Below are 12,686 nucleotides of genomic sequence, written 5' to 3' on the forward strand. Positions count from 1 at the left end.
AGTGCTTTTTCTGCATCCATTGATTGAGATGATCATATGGTTTTTATTCTTTGTTTTGTTGGTGTGGTATATCATGTTGAGTGATTTGCAAATATTGAACCATCTTAAAATTTGTAAAGACCCTGAATAGCCAAAGCAACCCTGAAAAAGAAAAGCAAATCTAAAAGCATCATGATTCCGGACTTCTATTACAAATCTGTAATTACCAAGACAGTATGGCACTGGCACAAAAACACATAGGTCAGTGAACAGAATAGAAAATCCAGAAATGGGCTGTCAACTCTGTGGTCAACTAATTGTCCACAAAACAGGAATGAATTTCCGGAGTGGGACGCTTAACCAACTGAACCATTCAGGTACCCTGGGAGAGTATAAGTCAGCTAGACTTCTGGTTCTCTATTTTTTTTTTTTTTTTAAGATTTTAATTATTTATTTGACGGAGACACAGCAAGAGAGGGAACACACGGAGAGGAAGAGGGAGAAGCAGGCTTCCCACCAAGCAGGGAGCCCGATGTGGGGCTTGATTCCAGGACCTTGGGATCATAACCTGAACCTAAGGCAGACACTTAAGGACTGAGCCACCCAGGCACCTCTAGATTTCTGGTTCTGAGTTTGTACTCCAGACTGCCATCTGGTGACAGAATGTCTTATTTGCGCTGTAATTCTGTTCTGGGGGTGGGGGGCGTGTAGTATAGTGGAATAGTCACTCTGTCTAGCGGTCATAAGGTCTGAGGTAAAGCCCTCTTTGGCACAGATTGACTTTGTTATCTTGAATGGGTTACTTTGCATGGGACTCTTTACTGGACATCAAACTAAGTAGCTTCAAAATCCCCATTAGTGCTAATAAATTTTGATTTCTGAGCAACATTGTCTTCTACTGGTGTTTGGTTCCTTTTCTTTCCTTGTGCTAAAATGTCAATACCTTCTCAACTTTGTGTAGTTTTTTAAAGATTTTACTTATTTATTTGAGAGGATGAGAGCACCTGTGAACATGAGCAGTGGGGAGGGGAGCATAGAGAGAGGGAGAGAGACTCTTCAAGCGGACTCCCCACTGAGCACAGAGCCTGAGGCAGGCTCGATTCCAGGACCCTGAGAGCATGACCTGAGACAGAATCAAGAGCTGGACCCCTAACTGCTGAGCCACCCAGGGGCCCCAGCTTTCTTTGTTTTGATGAGGCTATCTCCTGGTTTTATTTTAAGTGGATTGAATTGGTTGCAGTGGTTCTCATTATTTTTGGATGATAAATTCAGAACTATAAACTAGTGTCTTCCACCCTTGGCCCTGTTGACATTTGGGGCTGGATAATTCTTTGTTGTGGGGACTGTGCTGTGCACTGCAGCATCCTTGGCCTTTGCTCACTACTGACCAGTTTCACCCTTCAGTTGTGATAATTCAGTTGTGACACATTGCCACATGTCCCACAAAATTGTCACCTGTTGAGAACCACAGCCATAAACAGTGGATTGCCTATGGCAATTATAAAGGGATAAATATTTACCTGTTTTTCTGATAGTCTTATAAAGTACCATGCTATTACCAGCCTGTCCAGTGAATGTTTTGACCTCTAGAGATGACAACATTCCACTGTAATTTGCATGAGTGTGTAATAAGAACGCTGGTAATAATATGGTGGTTACCAAGGTGGGTCTGTTTGCATGTCACCCCTGTGGGACCATAATAATGATGATTATACCATTTGTGAGTGCCTCATATGTACCAGACACTGTACCTTGATGAAGTTTGTTTCATTTTGTTTTATACCTATTTTACAGGAGAAATGCTATAAAAGCTGCTCAAGTCTGTTGGAATTTTAGTTACCTCTGTAAAGTTTAACAGACTCACATGAACACTTCACATTACTTTTTTTTTTTTTTTTTTTTTAAAGATTATATGAGAGAGAGGGAGGGAGGGCACAGGGAGAGGGATAGAGAGAGAGAGAGGGAGAGAATCTCAAGCCCACTCTCTGCTGGGTACAGAGTCCAGTGTGGAGCTTGATTTCATGACCCTGAGATCATGACCCAAGCCAAAACCAAGAGTTGTACACCCAACTGACTGAGCCACCTGGGCACCCGACCTCACATAACTTTTTTTAAAAATCTCAAAAAAATTTTTATTTATTTATTAATTTTTAAAGATTTTATTTATTTATTTGACAGAGAGAGATCACAAGTAAGCAGAGAGGCAGGCAGAGAGAGAGAGAGGAGGAAGCAGGCTCCCCACTGAGTAGAGAACCCGATGTGGGGCTCAATCCCAGGACCCTGAGATCATGACCTGAGCCAAAGGCAGAGGCTTTAACCCACTGAGCCACCTAGGCGCCCCCCCTTTTTAAAAAAGAATTATTTATTCATTTGAGAGGGAGAGATTGAGTAGGGGGAGGGGCAGAAGGAGAGTATCCAAGCAGGCTCCCCTTTGAGCAGGGAACCTGACTTGGGGCTTGATCTCATGGCCTTTGAGATCATGACCTGAGCTGAAACTAAGAGTCTAACATTTAACCCACTGAGCCACCCATCTGCCCAAGGAATTTTAACTTTATATAGTATTCTTTTTGTTTTGTTTTAAAATAAAGAACCTGTCTAATTCTCCTGAGTTAGAAGTTGTTTGATTGTAAATGTTGAAAATTGCTGAGGGGAACATTTATTTAAAGTTTGATCATTTTAAAAATTTGGATTATATTCATTGCTTGCACTCTTGGTTGCTGGGAGTATCAGGTTTTATTTTTAAATCTTAACTGTGATCTACATAAGTAATTACTCCAAAGCTAGTTTTCATATCATACTTAGTGACTAAAGACTTGAGTTAAAATATTTAACATCATACTTTATTATTGATTTAGTTAAATTGACTCATGCTGTACTTATATGGGCCTCCTATTTCTTCTGGCCAAGATGACATCAACACAAATAGTTGTCTCAAGACACACCTGAGAAGGGTTAGATAATTATCATGTTAATTGGACTATTGTTTCTTAGTGAGCCTTCCTACCTTAGCACTTGTTTGATCTGGAGAGCTACTTCTCAGTTTCCATGTGGCACCATTTCCAAGATGACTTTTTGTGCATGATGATATTAGCCTTGAGTAATTCATGTATCTGCTTCCTCCTTTATTTTATTATGTTTGATGTTTTTATTATTTTATTTTTATTTATTTATTTTTTATTTACTTGACAGACACAGTGAGAAAGGGAATACAAGCAGGGGGAGTGGGAGAGGGAGAAGCAGGCTTCCTATGGAGCAGGGAGCCCAATGTGGGGCTTGATCCTAGTACCCTGGGATCATGACCTGAGCAGAAGGCAGATGCTTAATGACTGAGCCACCCAGGTGCCCCATGTTTGATTTTTTTTTTTTTAAGATTTTATTTATTTATTTGACAGAGAGAGATCACAAGTAGACAGAGAGGTAGGCAGAAAGAGGGAGGGAAGCAGGCTCCCTGCTGAGTAGAGAGCCCGATGCCGGACTCGATCCCAGGACCCTGGGATCATGACCTGAGCCAAAGGCAGAGGCTTTAACCCACTGAGCCACCCAGGTGCCCCCATGTTTGATATTTTTAAGAGCTCTATTTTAGGGGTGCCTGAGTGGCTCAGTGGGTTAAGCCTCTGCCTTCAGCTCGGGTCGTGATCTCAGGGTCCTGGGATCGAGCCCTGCATCAGGCTCTGTGCTCGGCGGGGAGCCTGCCCACCTGCCCCCCCCACCCCGCCTGACTCTGCCTGCATGTGATCTCTCTCTCCCTCTTTTTAAAAAAAAAAAGGTTTTATTTATTTATTTGACAGAGATCACAGGTAGTCAGAGAGGCAGGCAGAGAGAGAGCAGTGGAAGCAGGCTCCCGCTGAGCAGAGAGCCAGATATGGGGCTGGATCCCAGGACCCTGAGATCATGACCAGAGCCGAAGGCAGAGGCTTAACCACTGAGCCACCCAGGTGCCCCTAAATAAAACCATTAAAAGAAATTTAAAAGCTCTATTTAAAAAAACTGAAATATTTTTCTTTCTTTCTTTATTTGACAGACAGAGATCACAAGTAGGCAGAGAGGCAGGGAGAGAAAGAAGAGGAAGCAGCCTCCGCTGAGCAGAGAACCTGATGCGGGGCTTGATCCCAGAACGCTGGGATCATGACCTGAGCTGAAGGCAGAGGCTTTAACCCACTGAGCCACTCAGGCACCCCTGTTTGAAAAAAAACCATTAATTGAAATATATCATAAGTGTTCAAGTTGATAATTTTCACAAACTGAACATACCTGTATAATCCAACATGTGACCAGTGTCCCAGAAGCCTCCCTCATGCTTACTTCTAATCTAATCACTGCTCTCTGACCCCAGGGGAAACCACTATCTTGACAAAAGGCTTAGCTTGATTTTACTTGTTCTTGCAGTTTATATAAGTGGGAGGACACAGTGTTTGCATAAAGCTTCTTTCATTCAACCTTACATTAGTGAGATTCATCTTTATTGAGCCTTGTTCTAGGCTTTTCATTTTGTATATTTCGTGTTGTATATTACTTCATTGTGTGAATATATCACAGCATGTCTTTTCACTATTAATGGACATTTGATCATTTCTAGTTTTGGCTATTGTACATCATATTGCTGTAACAAATACACTTATTTCAGGTATATATCTAATTTATGAATTTTTATGTCATATTGTCAGTTTCTTTTAAAGATTTTATTTATTTGTTTAAGAAATAGTGCACCCGTGTGGGAGGAGGGGTAAAGGGAAAAGGAGGGAGAAACCCAAGTGGACTTGTGCTAAATGTGGAATCTGATGCCAGGCTCAATCTTACGACCCTGAGATCAGACCTGAGCCAAACCCAAGAGTTGGATGCTTAACTGATGGCGCCACCCAGGTGCCCCTAGACTGCCAGTTTTAAGAAAATGGATGTACCAATTTCTGTTCTCACCAGCAATATATGAGAATTTGGGTTACCCTATAAGTTCTGTAACACTTGGTATTTTTCCATCTTTTTCATTTTAGCCATTCTGGTGGATATGTAGTGATAGCTCAGAAAATCTGTGACAAAAATCAGCTGTGGATTTGGGCATCTTGAGACTGTAATCTGTCACACTTAACTCATGCACCCACCAAAGCCTTGATTATCTTCCCTGATTATAGTCCTCCTTCTTAGGCCAAGTGTGATCTTCAGTCTGCATTCAAAATTAGCAAATGCACCCAGAGAAGAAGACTGGAGATGGTTGTCAAGCCCACCCCAGAGGGCTTGACTGTCTCTGGATTTGCGTTCATCCAATCCTCATTTCTTCTACAACTCTCCAATATCTTTGAAAATGTGATTTTCTAATTCATCATGGCCTTTCTGTTTATTGAAGCTGAATGTGGTTGCCATGACCTATTATTAACCATCCAGAAATGGAAGTTGTCAGAGATTCTTGGGGTTTTCTGTGTACATGTTAGGGAGGAAAATTTTTCTTCTATCCTTCAGAGGCTCTTCTAGCTGGTCTAAAAATTGACATGAGACAGAGTAACAGAAAATAAAATTTAATTTTGTGTATATAGGAACCATACACAGATGAGAGAGAGGTTCGAAGACAGAAAGGTGAAATTGCCATACCGAGCTAAGGAGTGGAGTGAGGCCTGGGGCCTCAAAGGGGAGGAGGGCAGTTCACAGGGCGGTAAGAACAACAGATGTTTGATAACTAAGTGTTTGACCCCCATACATATGAGTCATTCAAATAAAATTTATCTCTGGTAATAACTCCACTTCTGGGGAAGACCCCCAATTTAGATTTTTTTTTTAAAGATTTTATTTATTTATTTGATAGAGATCACATGTAGGCAGAGAGGCAGGCAGAGACAGGGGGAAGCAGGCTCCCTGCCAAGCAGAGAGCCCTATGCGGGGCTTGATCCCAGGACCCTGAGATCATGACCTGAGCCGAAGGCAGAGGCTTAACCCACTGAGCCACCCAGGTGCCCCCCAATATAGATTCTTCTAGGTAGTTACAGGAGGGACCATAATTTCTCTAGAGGCTGCAGGGTCTTTTTTTTTTTTTTTTTTTTTAAAGATTTTATTTATTTATTTGACAGACAGAGATCACAAGTGGGCAGAGAGGCAGGTAGAGACAGAGAGAGGGGGAAGCCCGCTCCCCGCTGAGCAGAGAGCCCGATGCTGGGCTCCATCCCAGGACCCTGGGATCATGACCTGAGCTGAAGGCAGAGGCTTGAACCCACTGAGCCACCCAGGTGCCCTGAGCCTGCAGGGTCTTAATTGCCTTCAGCTCAAAATAATCCACATGCCAAAGAGACACAATGTGGGGACACTTGCCCAGAACCCCTTCATACACAGTCATGTCTCATGTCACCTACAAATAATGTTAGTTGCTTTTCCCCTTTCTTTCTCATGTTTTTCTGTTTTTTTTTCTTTTGTTATTGGACTGGTCAGAATCATCAGCCCATTGTTAAATAGAAGAGTGGATAGTGACATCCTGTTTGTGGGGAGGGGGGTTGTGGGTGTTTGCATTATTTTACCATTGCGTATGATGATTGCTGTAGTTTTTGTGAATATTTTTTCAGATGAAGGAATTTTCTTCTATTTCTAGTTCGCAGACTTAAAAAAAGAAATTGTTGAGTTTAGTTACTTTTTCTGCATCTACTCAGATGATTGTTATTTTTCTCCTTTTTGTTTGTTCATGTGGCTTACTCTATGCTTCTGAAAAATAAGTTAACAATAGCCCTACTGTATCTACCGCAGTCATTATTATATTCCCTTTCATGCATGAAACAATTGTACACTCTTCTCTCTCTTTGAACTTTCCACACATTTAATCCTGCCATACGTTTTCCTTTTTATTTTTGCATTATCGAAGTACCATGAGATAGTATGGTTCTCCTCCCAGGAGTCTGGCAGATTAGAAGCATTCTTCCAGGCTCCTTCCACTACCTATCTCTATTTTCTTTTTTTTTTTTTTTTTTTAAAGATTTTATTTATTTATTTGACAGAGAGATCACATCACAAGTCGGCGGAGAGTCAGGCAGAGAGAGAGAGAGAGAAGCAGGCTCCCACTGAGCAAAGAGCCCGATGCGGGGCTCGATCCCAGGACACCGAGATCATGACCTGAGCCAAAGGCAGGGGCTTAATCCACTGAGCCACCCAGGCGCCCCCCTATCTCTATTTTCTATGGGGAGAAAGGAGTAAAAGAACTGGAGCATTTATTTTGACCTATTTTAATTTTTGTTTCCTTGTTTTTGTTATTTGGGATTGTAAGGCAGGGGAATTGGGTCAAGGAAGGGCTGTGGGAGCTGAGGAAGAAAGCCATATATGATTTTCTTAAGTACCACCTTCTGCTCCTCCCCTTCCCACGCTTCCTCTTTCTCTATAGTTCCAGCTCTGCCACGAATCAATTGTGTAAATGCCCTTGGGCAAGTCACTTAATCACTGAGCTTTTGTTTCCTCTTCTGGGTTTGAGGAGAATGACCATCAACAGCTGCTGTGACCTGTCACTTAGGGAGAATGGGAAAATTAAATGAGCAGTTTATAAAGCATAGGACACTTTAAAAATGAGAGTAATTGTTAGTCTTGGTTTTGTACTGTGGCATCTTAAATTTTCTAACAGCCTGAAGGCTACCTATAGAAGGAAGAAGGTGTGAAACACCTTCAGTCCCCAAACTACAACTGTAAAAAAATCATAGTTAAGTAACTGTGTGTCAAGAGGTATAAAATGAAGGTTTTTCTAGTTTGCTTCAACCTCCATAAGGCCCCTATAAAGGGTTCCATGTTAAGCTTGTCACTTTTGAAATGAATAGCCAGTGATACGTAGTCACCAAAGCTAAAAATTTGCAAAAGCACTTATCTCTAAAATGCCGCTATAGGATTCCTTTGTTTATTTTTCAAAATTTTATTTATTTCAGAGAGAGAGAGAGAGAGCACACACACCACCACAGGGGGAGGGGCAGAGGGAGAGAGAATCTCGAGCAGACAGGGCACTGAGTGGGGAGCTGCTGCCACAGGACTCCATCTCACAACTTTGAAATCATGACCTGAGCTGAAATCAAGAATCAGATGCTTAACCAACTGAGCCACCCAGGTGCCACTGTAGGAGTCCTTTAACTTGCAACCACCCTTATTCATTTAAAGTTCATTTTTTCATGGTAAACTTCTTTCCATAGGCTGCAAAGTTAGAACAGCTGACATTCTGCTTGGAACAAAGAAAGGCAAACATCTCATCACAGGAAAATAAGATTTAATTGACAAGATTTTAGTTTATACTCACCTTTATGATCTAGCTGGTGTATAAAGTGAGGTATACTGGTTCGTATAACTGAAGAACCATGGGTATTTGCTTCCCTGAGACACGTTGTGATTTTTTAGGTCAAATAACATGAATAGTATTTGAGAATATGTCATCTTATACTGAAGCATCCTAGAGCTCATACTACCACTACCTTGATATTCTCTCTTACCTCTGTCTTCCTCAGGGAGGAAAGGACGTTTATTGTGTGGTTCTGATTTCAGGCATTTTTCTCTCTGGCTGCCTCCCCCACATTTAGGAGCGTGGTAGGCAAGCTCAGCTTCTGCCCATGGTTTTAGGAGTGGGTGGATGGATTCCACAGAAGGGAGGTTTTGATTTATAATTTTGCTATTAGCATGGTCACTCACCTGTTCAGGTTTATAGGTCATGCATTTAGAAATTCGAAATAGATGAGGTCTACCTTTAAATATGTCTGGGGCTATGGGGGTGGGTAAAGAGCAAATGCAAAGTAAAATTTCTCAGTCTCCTGTTACATAGGCTGGGAGACACCTTTTAAAGAGATAGGAGAGGGGCGCCTGGGTGGCTCAGTGGGTTAAGCCTCTGCCTTTGGCTCAGGTCATGATTTCAGGGCCCTGGGATGAGCCTTGCATTGGGCTCTCTGCTCGGTGGGGAGCCTTCTTTCCCCTTGCTCTCTGCCTGCCTCTCTGCCTACTTGTGATCTCTCTCTCTCTCTGTCAAATAAATAAATTAAATCTTTAGAAAAAAAAGGGAGAAAAAGACTTTAGAAGGTCATTTGAATAAAAGATTATTTGTATAAAAAATTTCCTCTTGCTATGGGAATTTGGAAATGACCTGTGTGGGAATTTGATTTTGCACACCTGCAGTTTAGGTCTTTACTTGTCTAGATAAAAATTAATGATCTTTCAGGAGTGTTCTGGTTGTATTTCTATTAACTCCAAGCTCTTGTTTATTTATTTGACAGAGAGATCACAGGTAGGCAGAGAGGCAGGCAGAGAGAGGGGGAAGCAGGCTTCCCACTGAGTAGAGAGCCCGATGTGATGCGGAGCTCTATCCCAGGACGCTGAGATCATAACCTGAGCCGAAGGCAGAGGCTTAACCCACTGAGCCACCCAGGTGCCCCTTTAATAGGCATCTTTAAATGTTCTTTTGGCTCTGGGGGAGCTGGGGTGGACACAGGACTGGAAGTTAAAAGTTGAGTTCTAATTGTAACCTTTTGCTGTATGATCCTGGACAAGGAATTTAAATTCCCTGACCTTCAGTTTCCATATAAGTAAGATGAGACTAGCCCATTTAGGGATCTTGTTCAAATGCAGATTCTGGCTCAGTGGGTCTTTCAGTGGTTTCTGATATTTCGCATTATTAACCGGCCCTCTGGAAGGACCAGTGCTGCCAGTCCCCATACTGCAAACGACTAGATAATCTGTGATGACTCTTCCAGCTTTTACCTAATGTGATTTTAGGCATTGTTTTAAATTCTGAACGGAACTACAAAATACGCTGTAATTATTCGATCTCTCTCAAGTTTATCAGAATGCTGAACACTGACAATGTTGTGCTTTACAAAGTTTCCAATGTATGATAAGGTTGCTAAAATGGAAAGTAGTTTTATTGCTCCTAAGATTTTGACTTAGGGTAAAAATATCAAATAAATAAGTGTCTGGGAAAGCACTTGAGTTAGCATCAGCCTGTCATCTGAAAGTCAGAATTACTCCTGAAGGCTTTATGCTAATGAGGGAGCTGGGATATGATCTCATGAGTATAAATACAGAGACAGACAAGCTGTTGATGAATTCATCATCAGAGGAGTTCCCGATCATTTCCTTCAGTTCTCCAGAAGGTGAGAATCGAATTGTTGTTGATGTGCTGATATAGCCAGGCTGCAGGGATCCAGACTATGCCTACTGAATATAGATTGCTGGGGATGGGTCTTGTTTGAAGATGTTGCTACTGTTTCTCTTGGCTTTTACTTCCTCAATATTTGATTTGGTAGCATTGCCAGCATAGAAATTTATAGTTGTCCTTGATCTCTTGTACAAATGTCTAGAAGTCATTGGACTAATTTTTATATTTGACTTAGAGAATAAATCCATCTCCTTGTGCTCAGCCACACCAAGGATATCAATCAGGCAGGCCTTCACTATCTCGGTGAGTTCTGTACATGCCCGTGATGAACTGTGATGACACATATATTTTTTTTTCCTTTGAAAAAATGGAAATCTGGATAAGGAGAATGTAGCCTGTAGTGGAGGGTGGTTATCTTCTGATGAATTTTTCACCTCCCACAGAATAAGACCATTCGTCCTAGGAAAGTAAGCTGTATTTTATTTCCCCACCACAGCTGGGGGTTGGACAGACTTTTTAGAGCTCCATTATCATTGTCATTATATTTTAGTCATTTGTAGCCCTTGGTTCTCCTAGGCCAGACTAACTGGGGCAAGCACAGTAGAGGGAGTTAGGTGAAGGCAATGGCATATTGAAATCAAAAATAGTCCTTGGATTTTGCTCCCACTTGGTGAAACCCATTACAAGAATCCCCCCTGCCCACCCAGTAGAGCCTTATAGGAAGGAGCATGGGCTCTTCTCTGTGGTACACACTGAGCTTCCCTATTTTCTTTTAATGCTGCCCTTCTTCTTGGGGGTCTTAATGGAGGCTGCCTCATGGTTTATTTAATCTTCACCCAGATTAAAGTCCTTGAAATCAGCTACATACTGAAGGCAATTTGTTGTAGTGGAAACAGATTGTCCTTGGGAAATGTCTTAACCAGGATTGTTATCTTGTGCCCCTCTTTGGGGGCTCAGGTAGATCATTTTCTCTTACCTTGAGATTTTTTTTTTTTTTAACTGCAAAACACCTTTTCTAAGACTTTGCATTCAGATATTTTCATCTGTCTTGAGCATCAAACTTCAGTGGCTTATGACTAATGAAATAGAAAGGAGTTGTTAATAATACCTTATAACTTCCAAATTGCTTTTGTATTTTCCAGTGGTGATCTTATATTCCAAAAATGTTAGCACTATATTTTATGCTTTATTTTTCAAGAAATAGTTTTACTATAAATAGGGCATGACTATTAGCACTATCTATATATTACTATGTGATTTAAAAAAAAACAGTATTATATTTTTGGTATGACTTATACTGTTTTAAAATTCTGAAGAGTCTTCCCAAAAGGAGATCTAGATGACAGTCTTTTTTTTTTTTTTTTTTTTTTTTAAAGATTTTATTTATCTGAGAGAGAGAGAGAGAGTGAGACAGAGAGAGATCACGAGCAGGGAGAGGAGCAGAGGGAGAAACAGACTCCCCGCAGAGAAGGGAGCCCTATCCCTGGACCCTGAGATCATGACCTGAGCCAAAGGCAGACACTTAACTGATGAGCCACCCAGGTGCCTAGATGACAATCTTAATAGGAGCAGACCTCTTTGTTTTATCAGTTGTTACTCAGAAGAATAGTTAGACAATTTCAGAGAGGAAGGTATTATGATAAAAGTAGGCCAGATTTTTTCCCTCCTCAATTTCCAGGTATTTTAATGCAAAAAATAAAGGTTTTATTGAAGATAATAGTAATGCCTATTTATGCCCCTTCTGATTTATCTTTAAATCTGAACGTCTGTCAGTCTTTAAGGAGCAGACAGCTCTACTTCTTTTGTCTTTCAGGTAAGAAGAAAATATGCTAGTATAGGGTCATTTTTCCTCTCTAGTGTCAGATGTTTTGGGCTTTACCTGATTATTAGCCTGTTGATAATAACAGGCTCATTTTTCTCTCTTAGATGATTCCCAACATGGACCAAAAAACATGCATAATCCCAGACTCTGGAACATCCCTTTCCTGCGCTAATACCAGACAATACTCCTTCAGAATTCTGTGTGTTAACAGCCTCTTCCCGTCTTAGTGATTCAGCTTTCCTAGAGAGGGCAGGAGAGGACTACTTCACCAAATTGTAAAAATTACTTGGGATCCTTCCCATTTTTTGTTTGTAAGACCTTCCTTCTTTCCTTCCTTCCTCCTTTCTTTCTTTCCTTTTTCTTGCTTTCATAGTGTAACCCAGGTCTCTGATTTGTATCAGGACTTAACAGGTTTTTTTTTCTCGTGGGGGGTTGTCCCCTATGTTATGAGCATGTGTGTATCAGACCTGTGAGTTCTAGCTCTGTCCTGTCTTTGAATATCATCAGGTTGAGCAATGTTTTGGTTGGTCCAATAATAATCTTCACACAATCTCTCATCTTACTTTAGTAAATATTTCTGAGATATGTGGAAAGCAGTTATTGGTAACTAAGAATCCACTGTAGGTCAGCACAGCTGACCAGCTATCCTGTCTCAAATCCTCATCCCAGGTGCTCTCCTAGATTAAATAGGGCTCCACAAAAACAATATTGTCAGCATTTCTCTAACAAAAGAATGAGGGGTAAGAGGGAAGAGAGAAATGATTATACTCTGTTGATGAGCTATAAAAAAATTCCTCCAATTATTTT

The 12,686-nt window shown here is 41.1% G+C and overlaps 1 protein-coding gene across 4 annotated transcripts in view; it reads left to right on the forward strand.

Moving 5' to 3' along the window:
• Positions 1-12,686, forward strand: part of IDE (insulin degrading enzyme) — a 131,134-nt gene that overhangs the window by 34,667 nt on the left and 83,781 nt on the right. The gene's annotated exons all lie outside the window — the stretch shown is intronic.

Source organism: Mustela lutreola, chromosome 4 (assembly GCF_030435805.1).
Source record: "Mustela lutreola isolate mMusLut2 chromosome 4, mMusLut2.pri, whole genome shotgun sequence".
NCBI classification, from domain to species: Eukaryota; Metazoa; Chordata; class Mammalia; order Carnivora; family Mustelidae; genus Mustela; species Mustela lutreola.